Below are 15,358 nucleotides of genomic sequence, written 5' to 3' on the forward strand. Positions count from 1 at the left end.
TATTTTAGTCTGTTCCTCATAAAAATGTCTTGTCAAAAAAAAAGAAAAAACTCACTGGGATGATCTAAGGATTAAAGTTAGTAAATGATAAATGCATTTGAGTTTCAGACTTCATATCCTTCAGAACATGCATTCCAACACAAATCCTGTTATAGCAAATTTCTAAGTTTCTAAGACAATATTTAGAATGTGTCCCTAGTTTGGGGCCTTTGCTCCCCCCCCCCCCCCATGACAGGCTTTGTCCAGATTTTTTGCGCTAAGAGGTTGAGAGGTAATTGTGTGTGTGTGTGTGTGTGTGTGTGTGTGTGTGTGTGTGTGTGAGGTGTCTGTGTGTGTAATAGGTTCATACTAGGCTATCTGCCCTGGGGCATTTATAAGCCTAGCCCGATTGTGTTTGGCTTACCGCCACCCCTTGATTTGAGTATACTGTGCCCTTTTTAAAGTTTAGTTTACTGTGCCTCTATCTAATAGTGACACGGAAGTAATCCCCGGGACAAACCTACGATCCCCCATCCACTCATCAAGATTCTTCTTGAAGAGAGTCAGTGAGGTGCTCTGCCTAACATGAATTGGAATTCTATTCCAGAGCGAAGGGAGCCTCTGGGTTATGAATCTGTCCCTCCAGCATGTTCTATTTATTTCTGTGCTGAGGTTCAAGTCCCTCAAGCTCGTGGCTCTAAGGGATTTAGATTTACTGAGGTGGAGCATGTCCATTAATTCTGGGTTGGACATAGCTTTATATGTCAGGCATAGATCGCCTCGAAGTAGGCGGTATGCAACTGAGTAGAGCTGGAGTTTTTTTAACCGAGCAGCATATGGCATCTGTTTGAGTCCCTTGATCCTCCTGGTGAGGTACTTTTGGGGTCTTTCTAATTGCTGCAGGTGTCTGGTAAGGTACATCCCAAAGAGGGCATTGTATTCTATGATGGGCCTGGTGAGGGATGAATAAAGGGGCACGATTACCTCTCTTGATCTAGATGTGAATCCTTTCATGATGAGGTGGGCTATGTAGAAGGTCTTTCTAATCACTTTGGCAATGTGGTTGTCAAAGGAGAGATTGCTATCAACTTGGGTCCCCAGATCCCTAATTACTTTCTCTGTACTTTTTGCCAAAGGGTATGACTGTACACTTTTTGGCATTTAGCTTTAGACCATGGCTCTGGCACCAGTTATCCGTCTCTGTGAGACCTTTTTGAAGGATGTTTGTGTCAGCTGGAGAGTCGATTATGGTGCCCAGTTTGCAGTCATCTGCGAACTTGGTGAGCCATAGTCCTCCCACGTTGGCCTGTACCTCAGAAAAGTAAATACCGAACAAGAGAGGTCCCAGGACAGAACCTTGTGGGACGCCACTTGTGACCGGTTTCGAGTCTGACATGGCTCCAGCAACTCTGACTCTGTGGGTTCTGTCTTTGAGCCAGTTTGCGACCCATCTTGTGACATAGGGGTTTATATTTAGGCTGGATAGCTTATCTATGATGCCCGAGTGGGGTATTGTGTCAAATGCCTTTGCAAGGTCCAAATAGGCTGTGTGGACTACCTTCCCTTCATCTATGGCTTTGGTGACTGTTTCGAAGAAGTCAACCAGGTTCAAAAGGCAGGATCTGCCCTTGACAAATCCAAATTGGATAGGATCTAGTGTCTGTAGGTCCCCAATTTCTTTGTTTATGAGTTCCATGATGATCCTCTCCATAGCCTTGCATAGTAGGCTAGTCAGGCTTATGGGGCGATAGTTTCCAGGGTCCGCAGAGGCGCCACCTTTGTGGAGTGGGACCACTGTTGCTGTACGCCATTCTTTGGGCACATATCCTGTAGTGAGACTGAGATTGTACAGCAGTTTTACTTGAGGGATTAGTTGTTCTTGCAGTTCATGTAGGATGCAACCCGGGACGCCATCTGGTCCCATGGAAGCAGTGTTTTTTGCTTTGGAGAGGGCGGCCTTCACCTGAGCATCAGAGATGTTTGGGAGGCTGCACTCTGCCGGGATAGATACTTGCTCTTTTGGGGGGTAGGCGGGGGGAGAAGTTTGCACTGAACCTGTCTGCCAGGATATTGGCGATGTCTGTGGGTTCAGTGTATTTTTTGTCGTTTAGAATCAACTCAGAACAAGTCTGGGAGTTGCATCCCAGGTTCCTAACATAACTGAAAAAAGCTTTATGATTGTCTTTAGTGTCCTGTGCAATTTTTCTCTCGAAGCTGGCCTTGGAAGATTTTATGAGGGATCGTAATTTTTTGCTAGTACTGATCAGAGATGACTTCCCTTTTAGGGATTTTGCTCTATCATGTAGTAGCTTCCTCCTTCTGTTGTACAGTTTATTTATGGCTGGGGTCCACCAGACTGGACGCCTGCCTTTGGGTGATTGGGTCTTGATTTTGTTTGGGATAGCATGATCCATGCATTCCTGGAGATGTCCGTAGAATGCGTTTATATAGGATTCTGCAGTTTGGGCCGTAGTTTCCACTGGCCCTGGGGCCTTGAAGGATTCCACTTCAGTTTTGAGAAGTGTGAAGTTCGCTTTTGAGAAGTTTTTCACTGTGGTTTTCTGGGCTGGGGTGGGGTCGGGATGTGGATATCCAGTGAAATTAATTTATGGTCTGATCTTACCAATGAGGGATATACTTCTGGTATGGAGCATAGAGTCCCCATGTTGGTAATGATCAGGTCTAGTATGTTTTCCCCTCTTGTGGGAGTGGTGACTAGTTGTTCCATAGCATTTCAGTTTATAAATTCCAGGAACCTTTGGGCTAAGGTGCTGGGGCTTGACTAATGCTCCCAGTCTATGTTTGGGTAGTTGAAGTCGCCCAATATAATGGTGTTCGGAGAGATCTTAGTGTTCTCCAATGTTTTCAGGAAAGCCGAGTGGGATTCCTGACTTTGAGAGGGTGGCCTGTAGGATGCTATAAACTGAAAACAGTCTTGCCCACTGTCAGTTGCACATGGATGGTCTCCGATACTTCGTGCACTGCCACTAACCTGGAGATATGGATATCCTTGATAAATATGGAAACTCCCCCTCCTTTTGTGGTTCGGTCTGGGTTTTGGGGCCGAAAAGCATGATATGAGGTATAACCTGGTAGTGCTGGGGTGCTCTCTGGAGCCTTGAACCAGGTTTCTGTCACTGCACATATATCGATGTTCTCCATACTGAGGAAAGCTTCGAGTGCATGCATCTTGAGGTTAAGACTTCTGGCGTTTAGCAGCATTACCCTTAGTTTCTTGTTCCTTGTGCTGTCTATGGAGGTGGGTTTGACTTTTGAGCCTTGCCTAAAAAAGGCACTATGGGGGTGGCAAGAGCCTTTGCCAATATCCGAAAGCCCAGGGGTTTGACAGGTGCAAGCCGTCCCTAGCGAAGCAATGTGGCTTGTCGAGCATGTCATCCCAGGCTGACAGACACTGGATCCCCTTTGAATGACACCAAAATTTTAGCCAATTGTTAAAATTGCTCATTTTGTCTTTATACTGTGGCATCATTCTAGGTGAGAGTAAGATGTTGCTCAAGGTCAGGGTCATACCGGCCTGGGCTACATGACATAAGAAGAGGTAGGTTGTCCAGTTTTTTTGCAGAATGTCCAGATTTTTGCCGCATAATTTTGTCTTTCCCTCATAAAAGGGGTTGAAGTTGCTAAATAATGACAGCCATTTGAGTTTGATTTCGTATTCTTTAGAAAAATGCATGCTAGCACAAATTCTGTTATTCTAGCAATTTTATAAAGTCATGAGTGCAATATTTATAATCTATTTCTATTTATTTTAGGTTTTGTCCAGATTTCTTGCACTAAAGTTGAGGGGTGTGTGTGCGTGTGTGAGTGAAATGACCTAGTTAGGGTTAGCAGGTGGTTAGTAATTTGCTTAGGCTCAAACCATGTCACTTGGGCTATAAAGGTGGAAATGAGTGTGAAGGTTGCCAGCCTAGCTAGATAGAATTTTGTAGATAATTATATGTCATTGTAAATATTAATATAATCCACAGACTTATTTTTACAAATGTAAGAAAACTGTGTTATATGCTGAACTTCAAAAATGTAACCACAGTGGACCCTGCTGAAGAAAGCTGTTAAGTAAAGCATTACAAATGTGTTTGATCTCAAGCTCGGAGACATGATGTCTGGGCTAGCAAATTCTTTCTTCTGTTAAGACTGAGATAATTGCTAGATTTTACATGTAAAAGTGACTTTTATTGCTGTGGCTTCATGGCCAGGTGCAGCTTACAGAAAAATATAAATTGTGTGTTTCTGTTAGCCTGGAAACTAAAGGAGAAGTGATAAAAATGATGTAATGTGAAATGACTCAGCAATACTGGGTATATCAGTTTACGACTATCTCAGAGAGAAATATTTGAGCATTTTGGATTTTGCCTGAAGCTGACAACAACTCACCAGCACTTGCTTGCTCTGTATGCAAGTAGTTATTTAGGACATAGTTTCTCTTAGAGTCCGGTAGGAATTTAGCCAGATTAGTGTAGCTGTTTTCTATGTTTATGTCAGACTATCCTACAGTATTGTTTTAAAGTTCCTGTGATTTCTAAACTCTTGATTAGCACTGTGTTGAATTGATGAGATTTGTCTTGTGTTTTTATTTATTTTTAAATATTTTTAAACATTTCAACTGTGGCTGTTTTGTGTTGAGATAATTTAAGCTCTTAGAGTACATTGCATGTATTTGGTGATACTGTCCAAGCCACTCCAATAGTCTTGCTGTTCAGCACACTTACTATTTTGGATAACAGTATCATTGCACAGTGAAATTGGTCACCCTTTGAGAAGGGCCTTATAGTAGCTGATAATAGTGGTTGGTAACAGTGATTTCTACCTTATAGTCTGGAGAGATGGAGGCATAGTTGCAGAAGCTGTGCCATCCTTCCCCAGGAGTGTCTGTGTTTGTGTATATAACTCATATCTTAAAGTGTGTGTGTCAGCTACTTGGGCAGGAATATGAAACACTGGTTGGAAAAAGAGGGTGCGGAGGTTTTAGCTTCACCACTATGCTGAGATCTGGACCCTATAACGGTGCCGATGGGTAGTCTTATTGGGAATCTGGAGAGAAAGGGAGAAACCAGCCCCAGACTGACTGTGGTCTCTATGCTCTTAAGGGAAATTCTACTTTACTGTGTGTGTACTTGTTATCCTTCCCAATGTGCACACCCCCCACTGGTGCTAGTGGTGAGGATTGAGGCTCCTTGATTACTTGGCCAGTGTGCGGGTGTCACAGTCAGCTCCATGCCGGGAGCAGATGAAGTATAGACAGTATCCTGACCACCTAATGGAGACCAGAATGGATAAGTGATTCTTTTTGCATCTTTGCCATTTTTTAATATGCATGTGCAGAGAAGTTGTAGTAGTAGTATCCAAAGCGACTGGGATACTTCATGTTGTTTTTGCTTAGTGTAGATAGTCCCATGTTATGATTTGCTGTGTTTTCATTAAGTTTTTAGTGCAGGCTTCTCCATGCTGAATGCTCAAGGGTTAAAGCCTAACTGTGATGATAGACATCGGATAGTGGAGGTGTGTCATAATATGTATTTCTGTATAACTGCTGTTGATTTTTTGCAGTACAGAATATTTCAGCTGATCTTGAGAATTTCTGGAAAGTGGTTCATTCTTATAAAGAGCATTCAGTATTTTTAAGAGAACAGCAGGAACTTGGCTAGTTGGTTTATGTCACGTGTTTAGCTTTGTTTGTTGTATTGTGTCGGTCATGCTTGTTAGATTGAAAACAGTACCCTTAAATGAATGGCCAAAGTAAACTAGCTTCATCACCTTTAACATTTTTAATGAATGCTTGAAAGTTTTAAGCATTCATTAAAAACAAACTACTAAAAGAAAGAAAAAAGAAAATGGTTTCAGAAAGCAACTAGTACTTTTAAAGTGCATTAAGCGCTTTTCGTTTAATAAAGTCAAACTTCTAAATTTATTCATTAAAAACATTAAAGCTGAAGAAGCTGATCTATTTTGGTCAATTAGGATATAACAGGAACTGTTCAAAACAATGTAATGGGGAGACGTGAACTCGTCAGCACAAGGATAATGCAGGTAAAATTTAAGATTTATTATCCACTATCATCCTTAATAATTTGCTGTGAGAACGACTTCAGTTGTTGTATTATTAAGAGAAGATTTTATTTTTTCATGAGGGGATTTGGAGAAAAATGTTTAGTTTTTTTTTTTTTTTTGGGGGGGGGGGGGTGACCCACCACTTTTTTGTTTACAAAAAAAGCACTGGTTTTCACCCAGTATGTCTGAGATTGCTGTGCTTCTAAAAATGTTGGTGCAAGATATAACTTGGAATGGCAAATCAAACAAGAAAACAGTTTTGAAACAGACAAGGAACTAATTATAAAAGTGTCATCATGAAGGATTATAACCCTTTTAAAGCATATTCTGAAAGGCTTTGTACAAGACACATCCAAGGTTGCAAAGGTTAGAGAACTTTGATCTGAATGTGATACACAGTCCAGATAAGGAATTACACATTGAAGACTTTGTGAGTAGAGCATATTTACCAAAATGTAAAACCTTGTTAGTAAAAGAAAATTAGATGTTTTAAGTAATTATGCAAGTACCAGTGATAAAAGTAAAGGAATTCCAGAAATGCACTGACTTAAATATGCAGTTACTGAAATAAATTACATTCAGAAGTTTGCTTTGAGCAACAAGCATTGATAAGAAAATATTTTGTTCAAGGCTTAATGTTAGAGCTGACAAGATAATCACATTTAAATAAGAAGAGGGATGCTTGTGGGAATAGATAAATGACATCTTTGGAAAAGATTTTGCAGGGAAACAAACTGTCTTTACCCCTCCATACCCCTGCCTCCCTATATATGCTAATTCTGAGATGTCTCAGCCTTGAGAATAAGGGGGATATTTCCTCATTCCAAGAGTCTGTAATCTCAATAAACAAAAGCTGTTGTCCAAGTAAGTAGTGTTTGGCTAAAAACATTTTATCGAGTCCCATTCCAGAGAAAATCACAACACTGTAATCACTGTAAACTATTTTATACCAAAACAGTCCAAAAGACGAAACAAGTAGCATTCACAGTACCAGGTCATCCTTTGAGGCCAGTGGACATGAATTTGCATCTCTTTAAGGAAGCTGTATTTCTTGCATGTATAAAATATTATTCCAAGTTGCCTGAAATAATCAATCTGACTGGCTGAAAAAGTAAAAGTGTGATTAATGCATTAAAACGTGCATTCTTCACATATAGGATATATGATATTGTCGTATATGACAGTATAACACCACCAGAATCAAGAATCCAGAAAATTTGTATATGAATAAGAATTCAGACATGTAACATACACCTCATAGCTAAATTGGCCAGCAGGAAAAATATTCAAACAATATAGACTCTTATGGGAAGGTTGTCAGGATTGTCATCTCATAATTTTGGAATTTGGGAATACTATACTGTAAGGATTCATTGTCGTAACATGTCAGTCACTAATGGTCAGAAGGATGGAAAGTGCATGACTACATTACTGATGACTAAAAGTCAGAATGAAATAAAATAAATGTTGAAGGAAATTTGCAAAGACAAAAGCATTATTTTTTTAATTCCTATATTGAATTATCACTTAAAAGTTAGGGAAACATACATTGATATCAAAGAAAACAAACCATATTAAGACATAAACATTGTTACGATAGCTGCATAAGGCCGTCATATGTGCATTCTGGAGGACAAGTAAAAATGCAGAAGCCAAGTCAAACTTTGCTGCTTAAAGGTAATGTAGTTTAAGCATCTGAACCACGTTCCTATGCTATCAGTTGGAAAGTAGGGGGTTTTACTCTTGCCTTGATGGGAATGGTTGACTTCTGTCCTTTAAGGAGTCTAAGCAGCTTCAGAGAGATCATCAGGCATGTCTGTTTCAGGCTAACAGTTCTTCAGGTCATTGTCACTCTGCTGCTGCAAGACATTTTGGCAGTGTCAGTAGGTGTAATACACATCTGAGTCATCAGTGTTTGGGGTTACACCAGATGATACTTCATTTGACTCTGGGTGTTTCTCTGCTGGGTGTTACTACTTTGATCTCCCCACTATAACTTAAACTGTTAAAGTGCTTGCTCTAGTGGCAGAGTCCTTGCAAGCTGAAGTGGAAGTGGTGGACAGTTCCCTCCAATCTCATTGTAGAGTTTCTCTTCCTCTAGCAGGACTTGTGCTAGGTTTTAATGACAGACCCTTTAATGTTCGAGTTTAATCTGAGATCCTTTTTCTTTCCCCAAATAAATTCCCTGACCTCTACCCAATAATGCGTGCATTATATAAACAAATTAGATTTTTTTTTCATCAACTTAAAGGCTGTAGAAGATTATTTGAGATAGGAGCAGACTCATGCTACTCATTTCAGACAATCAAATTGCCAGTATGATATTTTATACAGAGCAGCTTATATTTCAGCCTCCTTTTTATGAAGGCAGTGTGGATCTTACGGTGAGCCATGATCCAGGGCATCTTCACAGCAGCTTTCATATCCCCAGAGAACTGAATGCTTTGGAAGTTATTCTGAACACCAGATTTAGCCCTCGTCTGGTGCTGAGGATTTGAGAATCCTGTCTTATTGGAGTCTGCTTGGAGTGGGGCACCCTGGAGATGGATTCATGCCGATCTGTCAACAGCCATTTCCTCGACTGGAGATTAGATTAAAAAAATTCTTCTGAAACACCTTTTGTCAATCCTCAAAAATATTTTTTGCATGGTGCAAGTCCCCCCCCTGCACCTCCTGATGTGGATGGGGGGACCACCCCCATCCCCCAAATTATATATACTTACTCTTTCTCCAGCAATGGAGAAAGGGGAAAATTTCACTGCCATTGAAAAGCACAAAGTCTGTGATCCCTTGGCAGTCAAAGAAACAGCTGTAGATAGTCGGTATCCCAGGGAGACTGGCCTGCTCACCACATGAGAGAGTACACCCTTTCCCTTTTTCTGTTCACTTTACCAAGACTCTGTGGTGGAGATGGACAGTCTCTCTCTCTCTCTCTCTCTTTCTCCCTTCTGTTGCATCTTTCCATTGTTCTCCCATTTGTGAGTGTTGTCACAAATTTCAGGCAAAAAAGGTCAAATATCATCCTTAATTATATTAATTGTTTACATTAGTTCAGAGCAATGCAGCAGTGTAGATGTGATGGTAAAAGACTTTGTGGAAAATTTTGCCTGGGTTATTAAAGCAACATCATCTGTAGTCTTTATTTAGATTTCTTTTAAGCTTCTTTCCAAGTTATCAGTTTGTTTCCTGAATTGTTTTTAAGGGCCATAGCTTCAGTTTGTAAAAGCAGTTTTTGCAAGTTTTTTTTTTTCTAGGATATGTTTATTTATTGATGGATTACATTTTCCTGCATATTGGCCAATAATTCAGGCTTTTAGGATCCTGGCAGTCCAGGAAACAGTCTCATTACAAGCTAATAAACTCCCCTTCTAGTGGGGTGATTTCTGCCTCAGCCCTAACACCTGGTCGTCTTTTAGATCACACTTGGATGTTCAGTGAAATCATGTATGTGACTGACACCACTAGAATGTCTTCCTCTTTATAAACTTATTCTGCTGTCTGAAAGAGTTTCTCCCAGGAGAGAAAGATATAATCTTGTGAAACCCCCACAACCCACATAAACCTCTGTGGAATTACTCAAATTATAACCTCCCCTACCAGGACAGGAAACCCCAATAACAAGGAAAGTACCCTGGACTGGATACTCATCAATACTTATCTTCAGTCCCATAAATCAAACGCTTTGTCTGGTGACCTAAGTGACCACGGTCTCACCTATGTCATCAAGCTCAAAGTAGACTGCTCCTACCAACCCACCTATAGAACATTAAGAAACAACAAGAATTTTATTCTCACCAAGTTTCAAAATGAACTTAAGGCATACAACTGGTCAGTACTAAAAAGTCTCCCCCCTAGATGAAGCAGTAGCATACTTTAACACCAAAGTCCTTGCTATTCTTAACTCCCATGCTCCCAGACGCTCTATTAGAACCAAAGTTAATATTGTACCATGGGTTTCTAAAGATACCAAAACCAAAATTTCACATTGAAAGAAAGCATGGTCCACCTACTGAACAACAAAAGCTCCACTTGATCAACTAAGATTCAGACAGCTAAGGAATGACACCAAAAAATCCATAACCTTGGAGAAAAAGAGCCACTACTACCATCTACTGGAAAAACATCAAAACAAATCTCAAAAGTTCTGGGCAAGAATAAACAAAGTACTCCACCCAGGCCAAACCGCCACTCCACCCCCCCCCCTTCAGCTTCCCAACAAAAATCCCGAGTAGACATTGCTAATAACTTCAACAGCTTCTTCACAGAGACTATCCAGTCTCTAGCCAGCCAACTCTCTCCCAATGTTTCTAATTCTAATGCAGCCACACCCAGTACCCAAACATACTTTACCTTCCAACCTGTTCCTACTCAACATATTCACACCCTACTTAAGAAACTAAGACCAACCACCCTGGCTGCCAACCTCCTCCCAGCAGACTATCTGCAAAAGGCTGCTGACACCATAGCATACCCCATCTTAATCTTAATCAACAGAGCTGTATCTGAAGCTACTGTACCCACTATATGGAAAATCTCCCATGTCATACCTCTCTATAAAGGAGGCAGTTCCACTGAATTGTCAAACTTTAGACCCATAGGTATTCTGTCACCTTTAGCTAAAATTATGGAGAAATGTGTACACATACACCTGATGCACTACCTCACACAGAAGAAGCTGTTGTCCAACTTTCAGCATGGCTTTAAGCCACACCACAGTACTACTTTTGCCCTCCTCTTTCTCATAGGTAGGTACTAGGCCATCTGCCCAAAGGCACTTAGAAGACTAGCCAGAATGTGTTGGCTTTTCCCGGCCCCTTAGATTAGTTCCCTGTGCCTCTGTCCAGCAGAGCCACTGAAGTGATCCCCAGGGTAAACTTGGTTTCCCATCCACTCGTCAAGGTTTCTCTTGAACAGTGTTAGCAAGGAACTTTGCCTAATGTAGATTGGAATCTTGTTCCAAAGGATGGGAAGTCTCTAGGATAGGAATCTATCCCTCCAGCATGTCCTTTTTATTATTGTGGTGAGGTTTAGATCCCTAGAGCATGTGGCTCGCGGGGATATGGTTTTCTTTAGGTGGAGCATGTCCATCAATTCTGGGTTTGGATATGGCCTTATATGTCAAGCAGAGATCACCTCTGAGTAGGCGGTATGCAACAGAGTACAGCTGGAGTTTCTTCAGTCGAGCTGCATAGGGCATCTGTTTGAGGACAGTGATCCTCTTGGTGAGGTACTTCTGTGATCTGTCCAGCTGTTGCAGGTGTCTTGTAAGGTACATCCCAAATGGAGCGTTGTACTCTATGATGGGTCTAAGTGATGAGTAGAGGGGCACAATGACCTCTTTTGATCTGGATGCAAACCCTTTTGTGATTAGTTGGGCCACATAAAAGGATTTTCTAACCACTTTGGCAATGTGGTTATCAAAGGAGAAATTACTATCTACTTGGGTCTCCAGATCCCTTATTATGTCTTCCGTATTTAGTGGACTACCACCTATGTGGTAATTTGTGGGTACTTTGTTTTTTCCAGATGGGATGACTATGCACTTTTTGGCATTTAGCTTGAGGCCATGATTTTGACACCAGGTATCCATCTCAGTGAGCCCCTTTTGGAGGATGTCTGTGTCAGCCGGAGAGTCAATTATAGCCCCTAGTTTGCAGTCTTCTGTGAACTTGGTCAGCCATAGTCCTCCTGTGCCTGCCTGTACCTCTGAGAAGTATATGCCAAACAGGAGGGTTCCTAGGACTGAGCCCTGGGGAACGCCACTTGTAAACTGGTTTAGAGTCGGACCTAGCTCCCACAACTCTCACCATGTGGGTTCTGTCTGTGAGCCAGTGGCAACCCATCTTGTGACGTAGGGGTTTATGTTCAGGCTGGTGAGCTTGTCTATAATACCAGAATGGAGAATGGTGTCAAAGGCCTTTCTGAGGTCTAGGTAGGCTGTGTTACCACCTTTCCCTCGTCTATAGCCTTGGCAACTGTCTCAAAGACGTCCACCAGGTTTAGGAGGCATGATCTACCCTTAAAGCCGAACTGGATAGGGTCCACTGTTTGGAGGTTTCCAATGTCTTTGTTAATGAGTTCCAAGATGATGCACTCCATAGCCTTGCAGACCAAGATAGTTAGGCTTATAGGGAAATAGTTCCCGGGGTCTGTTGTGGCTCCACCTTTGTGGAGCGGAATAACCGTTGCTGTGCGCCACTCTATGGGGTACGTAGCCTGTGGAGAGGCTGAGTTTGAACAATGCATTTAGGTGAGGGGTTAGTTCATCTTTGAGCTTGTGTAGGACACAGCCTGGGACACCATCCAGTCCCATTGATGCTGTGTTTTTGGCTTTGGAGAGGGCTGTTTTAACCTGAGTGTCTGTGATTTCAGGGGCTCTACATTCTTCTGGTATGGTTATAGGCACTTTTGGGGGTGAGAGGGGGGGTGAAGTTTGTACTGAACCTGTCTGCCAGGATGTTGGCAACATCGGTCAGTTCAGTGCATTTTGTGCCATTCTGCACTAACTCCGAGCAGATCTGAGCATTGCCACTTAGATTCTTAACATAGCTAAAGAATGCCTTGTGGTTATCTTTGGAGTCCTTGACAATTTTTCTTTCGAAGCTTACCTTGGATGATTTTATGAGCGATCGTAGTTTCTTGCTGATACTGATCAGGGATGTCTTCCCTTCTTGGGATTTTACTCTCTTCTGTACTAGTTTCCTCCTACTGTTGTGTAGCTTGTTTATGGCAGGGGTCCACCAGACTGGTTTCCTTTTCTTGGAGGAGTGAGTCTTGGTTTTGCTTGGGATAGCACGATCCATGCATTCTTGTAGGTGCCCATAGAATGTATTAGAAAAGGATTTTGCAGCTTGGACAGCGTTATCCTTTAGCATGGGGGCTTTGAAACTTTCCACATTGGTCTTAAGTAACGTGAAGTTTGCTTGTGAAATGCTTTTCACGGTGGTTTCCTTTGTCCCGGGGGTGGGGGCGGAATGTGGATATCCAGAGTGATTTGTTTATGGTCAGATCTAACCAGCAAGGGGTTGACTTCCGGTGTGGAACACCAGTTGCCCATGTTGGTGATGACCAGGTCCAATATGTTTTCACCTCTGGTGGGAGTGTTGATCAGTTGATCCAGGGTGTTTGAGTTTATAAATTCTAGGAAATGTTGGGCAAGGGAGTTAGTACTTGAATAGTTCTCCCAGTTAATGTTTAGGTAATTGAAATCACCCAATATTAGGGTGTTTTGTAGGACCTTTATGTTTCCCAGTGTTTCCAGAAATGCGGAATGGGGGTCCTGGGACATGGTGGGCGATCTGTAGCATGCTACTATTTGAATTGCAGTTTTGCCCGTTATTATTTGCACATGGATGATCTCTGAAGCACCGTGCTGTGCCACTAACCTGGAGGTGTGGGTATCGTTGATGAATACGGATACGCCCCCACCTTTTGTATTTTGGTCCAGGTTCTGTATCCAGAATGTATGGTATGAGTTGTAGCCTGGTAGTGCTGGAGTGCTCTCTGGAGCCTTAAACCAGGTTTCTGTTACTGCACATATACCGATTTTCTCCATACTGAGGAGTGCTTCGAGTGTGTGCAGTTTGAGGTTTAGACTTCTGGCACTGAGTAGGATTACCTTCAGTTTTTTGTTACTTGTGCTATTTATGGTGGTGGGTTTGTCTTTTGAGCCTTGCCTAAAAAAGGCCCTTTGGGGGTGGCAAGAGCCTTGGCCAGTATTCGAAAGCCTAAGGGTGACAGGTGCAGGCTATCTGTAGCAAAGCAGCATGGCTTGTCGAGCATGTCATCCCAGGAGGACAGACACTTGGATCCCTTTTGAATGATACCAGAAACTTAGTCAATTGTTGAAATTGATAATTTTTTCTTTATACTGTGGTAACATTCTTGGTGAGGGCAGGATGCTACTCAGGGTCAGGGTCATACCAGCCTGGGCTAGGTGATCAGAGAGCTCTTCCATGTCTCTTTTCATGTAGTCCAGGGAGGTACAACTCGGGTCATTCACACCAACATGGACAATGACATAGTCATATCTGTACTTGTTCTGGAGTGACCTGAATGCTTGTGTTATGTGGCGGATCCTGGCACCCGACAGGCAGTTAACAGTAACCTTCTCCTTATTCAGCCTAGTGAGTGAGATGTCAGTGTGCCTGACTATAGAGTCACCTATTACTAGTGTGTTGGGTATGTTATTTTGCCTTAAGGGCTGTGATTGCATGGCACACTGGTTTTGTGAAGCTTGTGTTGGGGGTGGAGGTTGCTTGGATGTCTGCTTTGGAGGTCTCTGCTTTTGCAGATTTTATTTAGAGCCTCCGAGTATGTTTTTGTGCATTTGCGTGTTTTTTGCCGGTGCTGGTTTAATGGGTCTATGTGAGATTGGTGGTGTGATGTAAGTAGTTCCCTTCTCCTCTTGACTGTCTGATCCAGTCTTGGGTTGAGAGAACTTAGCCTCCAGTTTGGATGTATAATTGCATCTCTCGCATGTATTAGTGTTTGGTGGTAGGAGGAGAGGGTTGTCTGTGTACATGAGGCAGTTGTAACATTGCCTCAAAATACCCAGATTCACCAGTTGGACTGGAGAGTACACCTGAAACTGCTCTTTGGACATGCCTGGATAAGTACAGTCAACTATTTTACTGATTGGCTGCTAAGGTCGAATAGAGAGCCTTGTCCTTCAGTACAGTATAGGGGGGGGTCTAGTGCTAGGGTTTATAAGTGCTTGCTATGAGTTTTGAGCAAGTGCTGGGCTGAGAAATGAATGGCTTGAGTGCTTAAGTTGAAAGTTTGTCTAGTTCCAAGGGAAAAATTGAAGAGGAGACTTTGTAGAGCCGGGATTAGTTATACTCTAGCTAACCGGCGCTGCCTGGCACACACAACCGACCAAATGCGTTTTTTATAGCAGGAAAATGAGAGAGATAGAAATTAGGCCAAAATGGCCGATAAACTTCTAATGTCTGGGCTGAAACCACTCCTCCAGTGAAAGATAGGCTGCTCATAGCTCCCCTCTCTCACAGGTGAACAGTGAAACTTCCTTCTATCCAAGTAAGGTATGGGCAAACAAAGATTTGTAACACAGCCCTGAATTCAGCGCTAACCTAAAAACTGCACTATACTAGCTTAGAAAATAAAGCAGATACAATAAAAAAAACAACTTGAAATGCACCGAAAAGGATACTTATTGTTGTATATCTCAGATCAGAGTTGTAGTCAATACCCCTAGTAATAAAGTAGGAGGAAACAGAAATACAGTAAAAGCAGATGAATAAAGTGCAATATATATATATATATATATATATATATATATATATATATA

At 42.0% G+C, this 15,358-nt stretch overlaps 1 protein-coding gene across 2 annotated transcripts in view; it reads left to right on the forward strand.

Annotated features, from left to right (window-relative positions):
- Positions 1-15,358, forward strand: part of GRK4 (G protein-coupled receptor kinase 4) — a 1,249,698-nt gene that overhangs the window by 1,021,538 nt on the left and 212,802 nt on the right. The gene's annotated exons all lie outside the window — the stretch shown is intronic.

The sequence above is a fragment of the Protopterus annectens genome, chromosome 2.part1, assembly GCF_019279795.1.
Source record: "Protopterus annectens isolate FY-2018-M chromosome 2.part1, PAN1.0, whole genome shotgun sequence".
In the NCBI taxonomy this organism is placed as follows: Eukaryota; Metazoa; Chordata; order Ceratodontiformes; family Protopteridae; genus Protopterus; species Protopterus annectens.